The sequence below is a fragment of the Rhinolophus ferrumequinum genome, chromosome 11, assembly GCF_004115265.2.
Source record: "Rhinolophus ferrumequinum isolate MPI-CBG mRhiFer1 chromosome 11, mRhiFer1_v1.p, whole genome shotgun sequence".
Lineage (NCBI taxonomy): Eukaryota > Metazoa > Chordata > Mammalia > Chiroptera > Rhinolophidae > Rhinolophus > Rhinolophus ferrumequinum.
The window spans coordinates 54876733-54892690 of NC_046294.1; positions in this window are offsets into that span (position 1 = coordinate 54876733).

A 15958-nucleotide genomic window follows, 5' to 3' on the forward strand; every position below is an offset into this window, starting at 1 on the left:
TTTGTACACCTGAAACGAATAAAAAAATTTAAAAAAAGAACCAAAAAACAGTTAAACGGAATTACCAAATGACTCAGCAATTCTACTGTCAGTCATGCATCCAAAGGAACTGACAGGTACTCAAATACATGTACACACATGTTTATAGCAGTACTATGAATAATTGCCAAAAAAATGAAAAACACCCAAATGCCTATAAACAGATGAATGGATAAACAAGTTGTGGGATTCTTATATATATAAAACTTTATATATATATATATATATAAATGTATATATACATATATATATATGTATATATATATGATGTAATATTATTCAGCAGTAAAAAAGGATGAAGCACTGACACATGCAATAACCTGGATGAACCTTAAAAACATTACACTATGTGAAAAAAGCCAGAAACAAAAGATTATATATTATATGATTCTATTTACATGAAGTATCCAGAATAGGTAAATCCATAGAGACAGAAAGCAGATTGGTGGTTGGCTGCCAGAGGCTTCCGGGAGAGAGGAATGGGAAATAACTGCTTAATGGGTACAGGGCTTCATTTTGGGATGAGGAAAATATTTTGGACAGAGATGGTGGTTGCATTGTGAAAATACTTAGTGCTACTAAACTCTTCCCTTTAAAATGTTAAATTTTATGCTATGTGAATTTTACCTCAATAAAAATAATGGAAATGCTTTTTATTATTATAATTGTAAAAGCACAATATACAATTTTAAGAATTATATTAGCAATATGAAATATAAACACATAAAAGAGACTGAAGAAGATATAGCAATATATTGAATGGTAAATTGTGGATAAGGCTATGATTAGACTTTTTATTTATTTAGAGTAGCAACTCCTATTATTGATGGCATACTATTTCCTAGGCACTGTTCTGGGTATCTTCCTTATATTATCTAATTTAATACTTGTCAGTGAGATAGGTATTATTATATTCACTTTAGAGATAGAAAATTGAGACTTAGAGAGATATTTAAATAAACCAAGATAACAAACCTAAAAAGTGACGCTACCAAGATTTTAACGCAGGTTGATCAGAAGCCAAAGATTTAATTTACAGTTACCTTTCTGCTATTTTTTCTCTACTTTAAATTTTTTCCTCAACAGTATTGCATTTGTCATTGTATGTTTAAAAATAGTAGTCTTATTTATTCAAGTCTTCCTAATCTTAAGATTAAAATTTGAGATTTTTCCATTAATGGTCATGTTTGCTTTTAAGAATAATTGTCTCTGAACACATGTACTCCTTATAATGCCTGTTTCTGAATAGAAGCAGCTAATTTTCAAAGGCATGCCCCTTGTCTCCATCACATTAGCTGGGGCTGTTAACAACCTCACAACATTGAACTTTTCCAATTGGCTCATAGGTAATGTGTCTATTAACATGAAAGCAAAGTACTTCTTCTACCTCAAAGGTGACTATGTTTGCCATACTTAGAACTTTCCTGTGTTGGCATTAAATTCTCCTGGTGCAGTTTTTTTTTTTTAATGCATTTTGATAAATCCATTTATGTGCCAGAAGACACTTGAGAATTTACTTATTACATTTCACATATCATATCTGTATGCTTTAGACAATGATCTGTATTCTCTACCAATCATTTGTGTTCTTTTCAAATGTTTTCAGGTATTAACTTCTTAATCACTTTCACTAACACCTACTGATGTTAATGAAAATAACAAGATAACCAATACCATATATGTTCAAGTTTGCAGTTTAAAAATCATTGTGCTGTATTACAAAAGAGACTTAATAAATGGTGATGCAGATTCAACTAGCCAACATATAATAGTATGAATTTTGGCAAGGTGTTTCTACAATCAGAATGTAATAGTCCTGGACAACAGACTATACTACATGATGAATAAAACAGTCCTTCAGAGAGGATAGATGGATGGTTTAACCACATAGTGAGTTGTGTATCACCATGATTCCCATTGTATAGTAATGAAAGGAGACACTAATTTATAGATATGCAAAGACTGTTCCTGCATGTTTAAGTTAATGTTGTGTTTTATTAAAATAGAGCTTTTTCCATGTGAATTGCATGAAGTATTTAAGATAAGTTACATTTTTTTAAATTAAATTTATTGGGGTGACAATGGTTAGCAAAATTACAAAGGTATCAAGTGTACAGTTCTGTAATACATCATCTATATCTCACATTGTGTGTTCACCACCCAGAGTCAGTTCTCCTTTCATCACCATATATTTGATCCCCTGTACCCTCATTTACCCCTCCCTCCTCCGTTACCCTCTGGTTACCACTAAATTGTTGTCTGTGTCTATGAGTTTTCATTTATTTATTTGTTTGTCTTGTTCCTTTGTTGCTTTCAGTTTCATAACCCACATAACAATGAAGTCATGTGGTTTTTAACTTTTTCTGTCTGACTTATTTCACTTTAATGTCCATAAAAGGAACATGGTACAAAGGAATATTGACTGTATTTGCAAGAAAACATAGAATTAATTTGGTCTCAGAGCCTGAATTATACATGTCTTTGTGAGCCTTCTGCAAATGGAAGAAGAACAAAATGGTAACACGATAGAAACTCTTTAACTTTGGAAAACTGTTGTGGAAAGATATCTCTGACTGCATGGTGATCAAGCAGAGACCAGCCATGGTCCACTTGGGCCCACGTTGTGGTCAATCTTAACTTTCCATATTTTCTATCCAACTGTACCATGGTAAACACCACATGTAAAACAAGAGGGACACTGGGAAGGGCTTCGCTTCTAAATAAAAAAATATCTGAGTCTGAATCCCAGTTTTGTCACTTAGAAATTGTGCAAATTTAATACCAGTACAACAACACTCTGAACTTCAGCTTTCTTAACTTTAAATTGGGGAAAATGTCATCTCATTGTATAATAACTATGAAGACTCAATGAGATTAAATTGTATATTTAACAAATTTAACACAGTGTCCACAGCAGATATGTATTCATAATATTATAAATACTAGTTTCCTTTCCACAAAAACATAAGGAAGGGTTTCAACCCTGGGGACACTTTTAAAGGTAAGATATATACAAAATGCACAACTTCCATCTCAAACACATTTGAATGGTTATAATGAAATGCTCTCTACATAAGAAAAGTTTTAACATCCTGCAGTGGAAGCTTTTATAATGGCATCTTCTACTGACAGTTAAATTATAATTCCAATAAGTACTGAAAGGAAAGGAAAGGATTGGACCTGACACTGGGTAAGAGGAAGGCATCTTGAGGTACACTGGTTCCCTCATACTCCTATCTCGCATAAAAGACAGGTTCAGCGTCACTAAGTACCATTTCCAAGGTCACAAGGGAGTGTGAGAACTAGAATTGGAGTCCAAGATGCCTGACAGCACACTCAGTGCTCTTACCATCAGGCCTCTTATTATTTCTGAGCTTTTCGTTCCTTTCCCATGAAGTGAATGGGTTGGTCTTTAAAATCTAAAGTCACGTCATTCTTTGAATGGGCCCTGAGTCATGTGATAGTCACTATGTGGGCCAAGGCAGACATTTTAGATAATGGAGTAGTGTTGAGTTGGAAAACCAAATTCAAACTGTAGCTCTTTCTAGCTCTTTAACCTTGGGAAAGTTAGATAACTTCTTTTTAAAGGTCCATTTATATGAAAAACAAAAACAAAAAAAAAATGTGAAATATACTAGCTAACACTCAAGGTTTTGTGGTAACTATATCTGTAAAGTCTGTAACATTGTGCCAGGCTTATAGTAAGCATTGAAAAATAGTAAAGGTAATTTTTTTTTCATTTATATTTTGCAATATTCTTGTTGATCCTTTATATCTTTTACCTTAGGAGAAAACATACAGAGTTGCTTAGAAAACATACAGAGTTGCTAAGTGAAGCTTTGCTTCAGGTCAATAAAACCAAGCCCTGGACCATCTTGTAGGCACTCCATACTTAACTCTGAATCTTGTGTGTTCCACAGTGTGGTACTGGGGGCCGACATGGCAATTACTAAACATAGTAGGAGGATAGCCTTTCATCCTCCAGTATTCCTATTTATATGGATTGGGAAGACAGGGATCTGGTGGCTGAGAAGCTTCCTGTGAAATCTCCCCGCCTCATCATCGTCGAAAATCCTTGACAGACACACAGACACCCAGGAGCATTAAAAATGAAGTTTTCCCATGCCTGTCTGAAGTAACTAAGTACAAGGACCTTCGAGGATTTTTGTGCACCTCCAAAATGGGTTTTGGAGACCTAAATTTGTATTTGTCTTTACATTTTATTGCATTTCCAACTGACCACAGCCCCTACTGATACTGTTTCATGCTCCTGGAATTTCAGGTAGTGAATCTGAAGAAGACTCCTGGGATAGGATCTTTTAACACTCAACCATTTTTTTTTTCCATACTCTTTTTCTCTGGCCTCTCAAGGAATCATTTTCTTTTGCGCTTGAAAAGGCTTTTGTTAAGTGGTCTGGAAATGATATTGTTGTGCGTCCATCTTGGCTAAATTAAGCCAGGAGCAAAAACGTCAAAAGGGAACTGCTTGTTTCTATTCTGAAGACTTCTTTCAGTGGTCTGAATGAGAAAGAAAAATGATCCCCATAAGCCTCCCTTGCAACTTGGCTGAGGGTTATCAATGCTTCCTTCTTCTTTTTTTTTTTAATTTATTGGGGTGACAATTGTTAGTGAAATTTCATAGATTTCAGGTGTACAATTCTGTATTACATCATCTATAAATCCCATTGTGTGTTCACCACCCAGAGTCAGTTCTCCTTCCATCACCATATATTTGATCCCCCTTATCCTCATCTCCCACCCCGCACCCCCCTTACCTTCTAATGAAGACCTTCATCAAAGCTGAAGGGAAGCAAACATTCAACAAGTCGGAGACTTAATTGCACAATGAAAACACAAGTAGCTGATCTCATCAGTCAACAGCGATTCTGCAATTGAATTCTTTAGAAATTATACAAGGGAATCAACTATTTAGAGAAAAAATAATCCATAAAGTGTGCAAAATGCACACACAAAGCTTGCCTGGAGGATAAACTGGGGTCACACGATGGTGCGTCAGAAGCCACTTTCCTACTTTACATTCATGAAGCTTTGAGCAACTCGGTCTCTGTGCTTCATTGCCCTCATATCTAAACGAGGATAACAGTAAGGTGACGCTATGGACAAAGCATGCTGGAATAGTGGGCAGTAATGGGGAACACTTACCTTGATGGGGCACATGAAAGAGAAGTTATTTTAGACGGCATATGCTATAACAAACTTGGAAATAGATCTAAGGTCTAGTGTGTGTCCCTCTGTGTTCTCCTATACACCCCAGTGTCACACTTGCACTGTGCTGAAAGCATTTCTTTTCTTGCCTACCTTCCTGCAGTGGACTGAGAGGTTTTGAGGGTAAGAACTCTGACTGATCAAGCCTCATTTGGCTTCCTATTCTTGGGATCTGCATAGAGCCTGATGCTGAGGAGCCACTTATCAAAAACTAATTTGACAGTTATATTAAGCATTGTATGCATTAATATATTCTGTTTTGTTAAAGTAACAACAGTGTTAATATACTCTGTTTTGTTAAACTGTAAGAGAGATCTGGAATCGTTTATCTGACGCTTCTTTTACACACGGGGTGGCTGCAACACAGGGAGTCTGACTGTCTGGCTCATAGTCATACAGTAACTTGGAGGCAGGTCCAGAATTCAAAAGCCTATCTCTATACAGTCTCCTGAACACTGCCTTATCTGCTACGTTATGCTACCTTCTCTTATTATGCTTCTTTTTTATTCAGATGTCAGAAAATGAGAACTCAGGGTCTGTGTGGTTTCTTAGAAAGAGCAAGTATAACTGACGAAATGCTGATTCCCACTGAGAGAAGTTAGTATTTTCTAATGAAGTCTATAAAAGCATAGAGAAAGGGATTGGCCGGATTATTTTATGATGAATACATTTTAGAAAACTTAATTGGTTGGTAAAAATAATTCCATAGCTTATCTTAAAATATTATGCAGTTAAAATAGGACCAACTCCCATTTTCATGTGACTGCATATAAATCATTAACTCAGATCTCACTGATTCGGGATTTGTGAGAAGTATGATTGAGAAAAGCTGATGGTTCCCTTTAAATAACACAAGAAAAAAAGGGCTGTTAAGCAGTTTCCGTATGGATAATGCTGTCAGAGCAGTGATGAAATTCCTTAGGTGAAAGTTTATTTTGTCCACTTAGCTATAATATTAATTTTGATGGCAGAGCTCCTTATGTTTGAGTTCAGGTCTCTCGCTTAGTAACTGTAACCCCAGATAACTTAGATGGTTTACCTGAGCACCAGCGTATTGCTTTGTAAAAGGAGGTAATATTCCTGACTCTGGGTGCCTCACAGGTTGGCTGTGAAACAGGAGAATGTACTGCATTGTAAATGAAAAGATGCTCAGCCGCAGAACAGGCTAAGTTATGATTATCAGCAGTAATAATATGGTAATTCTTACAAATTATTATCTCTCATCAAGCAAATCTAGTCATGCCATATGTGTTTGCTTGTTTTCTGCTTCAGGAGATACTTGAAAATATAAAAACTATAATTTATAACATATTGTTATGTCAGAGTTGTCTCTAATTTATTCTAGCCAATCTCCTAATTATTTGTTAGAGAGGTTTCCTCCTACCTAAAATATGCCCAAATGTGGTGGACTGAATTATTGCTCAAAATATTTGCTGCCCCCCCAAAGGTTTATTTCCCTTGAAGAAGAATTATATACATGCGTTCACGTACATGAGAGCGGCCATGTGATTTGCTTTGGCCAATAAAATATAAGTTAAAGTGACATATGTCATTTCCACAAGAAGTTTTGTCTACAAACTCATGGTTTTCAGTGTCTCTTTTCTATTTTTCCCTCTGCCACCAAACTATCAGCGCTCCAGACAGAGGTGGCTTGGTCAGCTTGGGTCCCAGACAAAGGATGGCATAGAACGGGGCTGCACACGTTCCATAATACACATAGGATATAAGCAAGAAATATATTTTGAAATATTAAGTCATTCAGATTTTGAGTTTGTTTTTGATCACAGTATAACTTAGTCTAAGCTTTCTGGAAAAGCTTTATAGAAGATAGAACTGTTGAAGCCACTCCCTCCTGAAAACACTTCATTATCACCTATGGTATGATGCTCAAATTCCGTAGCATGATATTTTAAAATTCTCTGCCCTGATTCCTCACAGCCCTTCTCCAGCCTCATTGTCTGTTACTCCCACACACTCACACTGTAACATCCAGCAAGTGCAGACTGCTTCTAGTTCTCAGACAAGTTCAAATTGCAAACACTTCCACGTGTGCCTTACTCTCTGTAATCCTAAAGGATTCACATTTTTCCTGCAAAATCCATCTTAAATCATTTTTTCCTTCAAGAAGTTAGACCCTGTACTCCTTGATCCTGACAGAGATACATAGTGCTTCCCCTATATTCTTTCTGCCTCTGTGTTTTCTTCTAGAAATACACTTAGGACAAGATATCAAATGTGTAATGTTTTAACTTCATGAGGGCAGATCCAGGATTATATTTACTTTTCTTTTCCTGGTGATACCTGCTATAATATAGACATTCAGTCAATGCTGATTTGCTTTTCCTTCCTTTATTTTAAACTGAGATAAATTAAACCACATGTTTGATATGTAGGAGTCACATTTTGTGACCTAAGGAGGTTCACACTTCTTTTTATCTCTGTTTCTCTCTCAGGAACAGCATTTTTTTGTATCACAAAGTGTTATGAAATTATCACATGAAGCATTAAAAGTAGGAATTGTTAATCATCTTCAACGAGATTTACAAATACATTTCATTAGCTTTCCCTAATGAACAAGTATTAATAGGGATTTTACTGATAGAAATCTCTTAAAAAGAGAGTTGTCATATTTGGAAATAAAATTAATGAATCAGAATGTATTTGTAATGTTCTAACTTTTATATTTCATCTATTTTAGTGTGGTGACATACTTTCACCCTTATAACATCCTCCTAAATCCTGTACTTATAAGAGAAACTCTACAGAGTAATATTACTCATATATTTGGGAGAAAAGAGAAGAATTTTCCAAGTCACAGGCTTTTAGGAGCCTTGCAAGCAAGGATTACTTTTCAACCTCTATGGAGAATCCCACATTAAAATAAAACTGCCATCACTACACACATCCCTCAGACATTTCTATAAAGAGTGGCATTATATAATGCCCATCGTAGAGATGAGAAAACTGAGGCCAGTTCGCTGTCTCTAAGCACTCAACACAAGTGAAGTGTGCAACATGACAAGTTAGGTGGCAGACACAGAGATTAAAAGAATGACACTGGACTCAGACCTCTGCCCTCAGAATTTTCCATTCCAGTGGGAATAGAATAGATTAAAAAAAACCAGTTTTGAAAAATAGCAGAGGTACTAATCAAGTGGTAAACAGACAAAGTAGAGAGAACGAGGTATTCTGCTGCAGTTAGGATAGGGAAAAGGAGAGGAGTAGATGAGGTAAAGCTAAAGGAAGGTGATATTAGGTTGGACTTTGAAAGATCAGTAGTACTATGTGGACATGGCAGAGGACATGTACAAAGGGACAGGGATATAAAAATGCAAAGTGCCTTTGGGAACAACCAATTACATTATTTTTTAATCAAACAGAAGGAACGTAGATTACATGTTGATGAGTGATAAAAAGCATGGCTTCTGGTCCTATATTACTATTTTTAGGATTACCATTTTGTGTGTATGTGTGAGTGGTGAGAACATTTAAAAGATTCTCTCTTGGGAACTTTTATATACACAATACAATATTATTAACTATAGTAACCATGCTCTACATTACATCCAAAAACTTATTCATCTTATAACAAATGCTTCACCAACATTTCCCCAATACCTTTATTCCCCAGCCCCTGGTAACCACAATTCGAGTCTCTGTTTCCATGAATTGGACTTTTTTAGGTTCCACATACAGGTGATATCGTACAGTATTTGACATATGTCACTTAGCATAGTGCCATCAAGTTTCATCCATATCGTTGCAAATGATAGGATTTCCTTCTTTTTATGGCTGAATAATATTCCATTTTATATATACATTATATACATTTATATAAATATGTGATATATACCCATGTATACATATACACATATTTTATCTTAAAATGTGTACACATTTTTTGGCACCCTCTGTATATATATAGTGTGTGTATGTGTGTGTGTGCGTGTGTGTGTGTGTGTGTGTGTATACATACATTTTCTTTATGCATTCATCTGTTGACAGACAGATTGTTTCCAAATTTTGGCCAATGTGAATAATGCTTTAATGAACACGGGGTACAGATATATCTTCTAGATAATGAATTCACATCACAATTGTTTGTATTGTTTGAAACACCTCTAACCAAAAGCTCCATCATAATGAATGGATTTAAAACTTGGGCAGGATGTATGAACTTGAGAAAAGGACATACTCAGCCTTCGGAGGTTAAGGGCAATAAAAAGCAAAGCTCTCTAAAATTCTGGAGAACCAGACTTTGTCTACCCAAATAAGATACCCCTGTAGCCCAAATTGTTTTTCTTTACAGGCATCTTAATCATATACACACATGTGTGTTTGTGTGTGCACACTCTCTCTCTCTCTCTCTCACACACACACACACACACACACACACACACACGTTTCCAATTAAAGACTGGTTAAATGACCAGTGTTACAGAATGTAGTACCATGTGACCATTTAAATTTCATTTATAAAACATTTTTAATGACGTGAAAGATATTTCTAATATAATCTTTTAAAAATGTAGAAATAAAATTGTAAAAGTTGATTCCAAACTATGGAAAACAGACATAAAAATAAAGTGTTTTAAAAATTAAAAGGAAATATACTAACATTGCAACAGTAGGTTTCTTTGGGTGGTAGTTCTCTGAGTAATTTCTTAATTTATTTACTCATAGTCTTCTGTGTTCAGCAATTTTTCTCGAATGAGTATGCATGTTTATAATTACACACATACAAAATATACATTGCTAAAAATAAACCTATAAGATACAAAGGTGAGTATCACAGTTTGTCCTTGGTGAGATTAGTTTTGCTTACAGTAGGGAAGGCAGTCCACTCACCAGACTTAGACATTCTTATTGGAAATAACTGAATCTTATCAAGAGTGCTTCATGAAACGCTTATGATTTACCTTGATCAACCGTTCAAATGTGTTTCTACTTCAACAATTGCCATAACGTCTTACATAATGCAGAATTTGGTTGACCTTTCCCATATGAATAAAGCACTGTATAATTAACGTTTTTATATACAGAGTTAAAACTTAATGAAAACGTGAGGTGAAATGCCAACACTTAATTTGCAGACTCCTTTCCTATTTCACATTGTGAGCTGCTAAGGCTTAGTTTACAACTCTCTCTCTCTCAGGCACTTTCATTTTGACCAGGCCAAAATTTGCTGCATGCATTCAGGGAGCCCACTCAGATAAATCACACAAAAAGAGATGTGGAGCCACAGGAGAAAATGTGGAGTTCGAGCTCCTGGACGTGGCTAGCTCTTTGGGACTGCGACTTGGGAGTCACACAAACCTAAACACAACTCTTCAGCGAGATACTTACTAGCAGTGTAATTGTAGGCACATTACTTAATCGGTAAGCCTGTCGCTTTACTTTTAAAACGGCAATGATAATAATTGTATCTCATTGGGTGATCTGCAAGACTGTACTATTCGTAAGATAGTAGACATAAATCATAACTGACATATTTTTAAGGACGCAATAAATATCTACCATCGATTCACTGCAGACTCTTCACGTTGGCCCATAATTATGCCTCCAACTTTAGCTCACACCAACCTCCCGCCCATCCCTCTCTCTATACCCCGCTGCACCTTCTCTCTGCACCATCCGTCTGCACCTTCAGTCTGTCATGTGGAAATAGTTGACATTTCTTGAACATCTATTTCACATTTACAACCAAAGCTATTGTTTTCCTCCAAAACCCAATCTCTTCTTCTCCCACAATAATAGAATTCCCACTTGACACATGGCCTCTAGGAACATACACTACAAATCCAAGACTCCTTTGCAGCTACATGCCACTAAGTTGGAGGGAATTATAAGATATAAGATACAAGAGAGAATGCCATGGGGTGATTTCCCAGAATCATCTTTAAGACAGATTTAGGGTGTACCGTTTGCCCCCTATTTTCCTCCTTTTTTTCCCTGCTGTCTAAATACAGAAGCCAATTTGGACTAACAGAATAAGGGCCATTCCCAGAGATAGTAGAGAAGTGAGTTAGAAAACGCCTGGATATCTGAGGATGGTGCCAGTCCTGGAACGTTGAGACAGAAATAAACATCTTTATTGCTTAAACTACTATTATTCGATGCTTTCCTGCAGCTTACAGGCAAATCTAATCCTACCTGAGAGACTGCCAAGCTCTTCATATATGCTAATAACATGTAAATGCTATTTCTTGCACCTATGTTTCATAGGAGATTTCTACTACTTTCCATGAAGATCCAGCCCAGGTAGTGCCTCCTCCACGATTCCTTCCTGGATCCCATGTAGGCCAGGTAAGCCTCAGCACGCACACCATCTCTATCATGGCAATTATCGATGTGCATTAGGATGATTCGTTTTCTTGTTTGCTTCCCTCTCTACAATGTGAAATCCTTGGAGGCTAGGTGTTGCATCTTATTTATTCTTAAGTACACATATCCTATAGAGAGGCTGATCCAGACAGGCATGTGGAAACTGTCGAATGAATAAATGACTGCAACGATTTATTGGGAAAAAATTAATCTGTGAAAAATTCTCTATTACTAGTCAGCTAAAGTCCCCACATCACTCTTTTTTCTTTTTCTCATCTACTCATCCTTCCCTCAGCAATAGAAAGGGTTGTTTCAACACTGAGTAACAACTGCCTTCAGAGTTTCTTAATCACATCAAAATGCCTTCTTCCAAGGTTCCCTGTACATTCCTATTGATTTTTCAAACCAGAAATCTCAGATTCACTGATGTGACTGCAAAGGAAAGTAGGAGGAACAGTGTGAAATCCATCCCCTACCTAAGTCTTCATTACCTTCTGCTGTTTTTGTTCCACGATGATTCATTTACATACTATGTTCTCAAGTTCATTTTTGTTTTAACCTTAGGGCTGCTTATGAAACATTAAATTGGTTACATAAAAGAGATTATATTGCTGTTCTTCCACATATCAGAAAAAAATGAATCATCAGAAACTAAAACAGACCAATTCAAGTTATTTTGATTTAAACTTCAGATTAGATCACTAGTGGGGTTTATGTGATAGTATATTGCTACTACAAATTTTCCTAAAATATCAATGCAAAAATGTGATTAGATCTTCTTTCAAGGTCTTATTTCCTCCAATCTACAGACTGTAAATTGCTTTCTAAAACCTCTCTTTACCTCACCAAATAGTCCATATTGCTTAATTTTGTAAGCAATTTTGTAAGCAAAAAAAAATTTGTAAATTTGTGTGTGTGCTAAACACAGCTCTGGCTATATTATCACAACTCAGACATGTTTAAATTCATATTCAATTATGGTGTCTTCAGCCAATCAAAAAGGAGTTTTAATCTAAAATATATGCTCTCCATGGTTCAGAGGGTTTTAGAATTTGAACTCTGCTTTCTCAGTTAGCTTCTTTACGTGATATGGGTGAGGAGAACAGAGGTTCCCCTTGATTATAACATAATTCAAACTGAACTACCAGTAACAATGACTCACAAAGGCCATAAGCAGTTTGGCTGTTTAGCATTAACTCTTTATAAACCAGGGGCCAATCTGTATACAGTTTTATATTTGGGGGACTTCCTGAAGTCATTCACTTCAACTTAACAATTTTTCAGCACCTACTAGGTGCCAGTCACTGCCAGATAGTGGGAGAAACTCCCTCAGATAAACACAGTGCAGTTCAGTAACCACTTACAATACAGTGTGGAAAATTACCAGGGGGAAAGCACAGAGTTCAATGAGCACAGCAATATGGAAGTGGCAGCTTCCGTGTTTCCCTGAAAATAAGACCTAGTGGGACCATCAGCTCTCATGTGTCTTTTGGAGCAAAAACTAGTATAAGACCCGGTCTTGTTTTAATATAATATATAATATATAAGACCGGATCTTAAATAAGATAACATAAACCTAGAATATAATATAATATAATACCGGGTCTTGTATTAAGTTTTGCTCCAAAAGACACATTAGAGCTGAAGGTCCGGCGAGGTCCTATTTTCAGGGAAACACGGTAGTTCAGTCTCGGCTGAATAAAGGCCCCCTTTACAGAAGATCTGATGTGTACGCTGAACTTGTAAAGATAAATTGTGATTAGTCAAGCAAAATGGTGAAGGGGAAAAGTGTTCCAGAAAGGAGTTGAGGAGAAAGAGATGAGGCAGGAGAGGTAAGGACTGCCTAAGATATCAACCATTTCTTCCATTTGTAATTTTGGATCTGGATCAGTTTAGATCCTGCCCACTGAGGGGTGAGAGTGATTTTTCACCCCGCCCTGAGAGGGACTAAGGTATACTATAGTGAGTAACTATAAAGACTCTAGAGTCAGGACACCAGACTTTGAATGCCCGCTCTACACTTCAGCCGTTTATCTATTTGTTCATTATTTAATCAGAAATCATGTATTCACTGTTCACTACGTTCCAGGGACCATCCAAGCACTTGGAATACAATAGTGAACAAAAACTGACAAAACCTCTGCCCTCATGTAGCTTACAGTCCAGTAGGGGTAGATAGACAACATAAGGAAGCAGATTATTTGACACTTTAGAGCAGAATTAACTGGGAGTGTAAAGGTGCTATGGTGCTACAATACTGAGTGGTTAGAGTGGGCTTCAATGAAAAGGTAACATCTGAGCAAAAACTAGATGGAGGTGATGGAATTAGTCACGCAAAGTTCTTAAGGTGAAACTGTGCCCAGCAAGTTGATATCTCTCTACTTCATTTTCCTCATCTGTTAAAATTCAGTAAAAATAATAATTAAGCCATAGGGTTTTGTAATAATTAAATGTGTTAATATATGTAACTATGCTTAGAATGGTGTCTTACACAGAAAAGTATTAATTTAAGTATGTGATACTATTATTGTCATTATTGTCTAAGTTGAGTACCTAATGCCCTTTTCTCCCTTTAGGGAAATCTATAAGAAGTCATCCCTGCTTCCTCTCTTTCCCCCACTGTTTTAGAGCTAACACAACAGCAAATCTTATTAGTCAGGGTCCAAAGTATGTCCTAGATCTTCCCTCTCCCCACCTTCGCCACTGTCACTAACCTAAGGTGCTAGCATTACTCAAAAGCCTCCTAAGTATTCCTTGTTCCACTGCGATCTATTCTTTATGTAGTGTTCTTTTGTGAACATAAATCTGATCCTGTTACTTTCTTGCTTAAACTTCCAAGAGATTCCCATTGTTCTAATAATACAATTTAAATTTATTCTCCCAGTCTACAAAGCAATAGACTACATATGGGGTTTGGCCTCTCTTCTGCTCGCATCCGACTGACCTTCTCCGGGTTACTTGAACATGTCGAGCTTCTCTCCTTCCTCAGGAATTTCTTCTTGTTCTCTCAACGTGGAATGACCTCTTCATTTGTCCTTACATAGCTGGCCCTTTCTTGTGATTCAAACATAGCTTAAAAATCATCTGCTCAGAGAGGCTTTTAGGGATTGCTCAACTCATCATTCCAACACATTAGCCTGCATCATTTTCTTCATGGGCTCATTTTTCTCCTTGTTTAGTATCTATATCTGTCTACTACTGGAAAGCTAGAGCACCGACCTTGTCTGTCTCTCTCCCCCTTGTTTCCCCAGGGCCCAGTACTGTAACTGTCCTTCTTTAATGAATGGATGGATGGATGAGTGGTACTGTCTTGGCTGAAGCTTCAGAGATGGATAAGACACTGCATCTTCTCTTGATCACATTATGCATGTAAACTGATATTGGCTCTTATTATCCAGACAAGGAAAATGTCCTAATAGATCAGTGATTTAAGCTTCACAGTCTCTTCACACTCCTTGGGGTCTGCTACTCTGTGAACTGCTGAGGACTATTTTCTATATTAAATGATTTATGGGTTCCTGAATGTGCTCTGACTGTTTATCTTTGCACATATTTATAATACATTTTCCTACCTTATCCAACTAGAAAATTTCCAGTATCACTTAATAATCAACTTAAACATCACTGCTATAAAATTATTTTTCTGAACCACCTGCTCCATGCTACCATTGGGATTCCTGCAAACCTCAATGTTGATATTTGTCATGTTGTGCTGCAATTATTCATCTGCAGACATTTCTTTGCCTTCCAATCTGAAATTCTTTGAGATCAGGGAGAATATATTAACAATCATTGTACACATATGGCTTCACGTAGAGTAGGGGCTCAATGATTAGGGAATGAATTAATGTAGGGACAGGTTGTCTGCCATTCATCTCATGCAGTGTGATGATATTGTAGCAAGTGTACTACGTGATTGTGAATCTAGTCCCAGAATCTGACGCTTCAGCAGACTGACCCCATGCATTCATATTTATCATAGATTAACTCTGAGTAGAACTTTGACACAGAAGTGGTTTTGCTAGTATAGAGCTGTAAAGACTGAACTTACATTTCAACTTAAAATTCGGTACTGTCTACTCAATTACTTAATAAATAAATTAATTGAATTGTTTCAGGAAAATGCAATTTATCCTAGAGCGAAAAGTAAGTATTATGGAATAAAATTCAGTCTTTTGTCACAAATGTCTATATTTGACATAGGTAAAGATACATAAATCTCTCAATCTTTTAAATGGGACATAAAAATTTGCAGTTCAAACCTAGATGATACAAATGGGCCCAAATTTATGACAAATAGTTTGCAATATAACATTAAAAATTCTCTTTAAAAATATTAATGGGCAATAATGAAGTCAATTGTGCATAA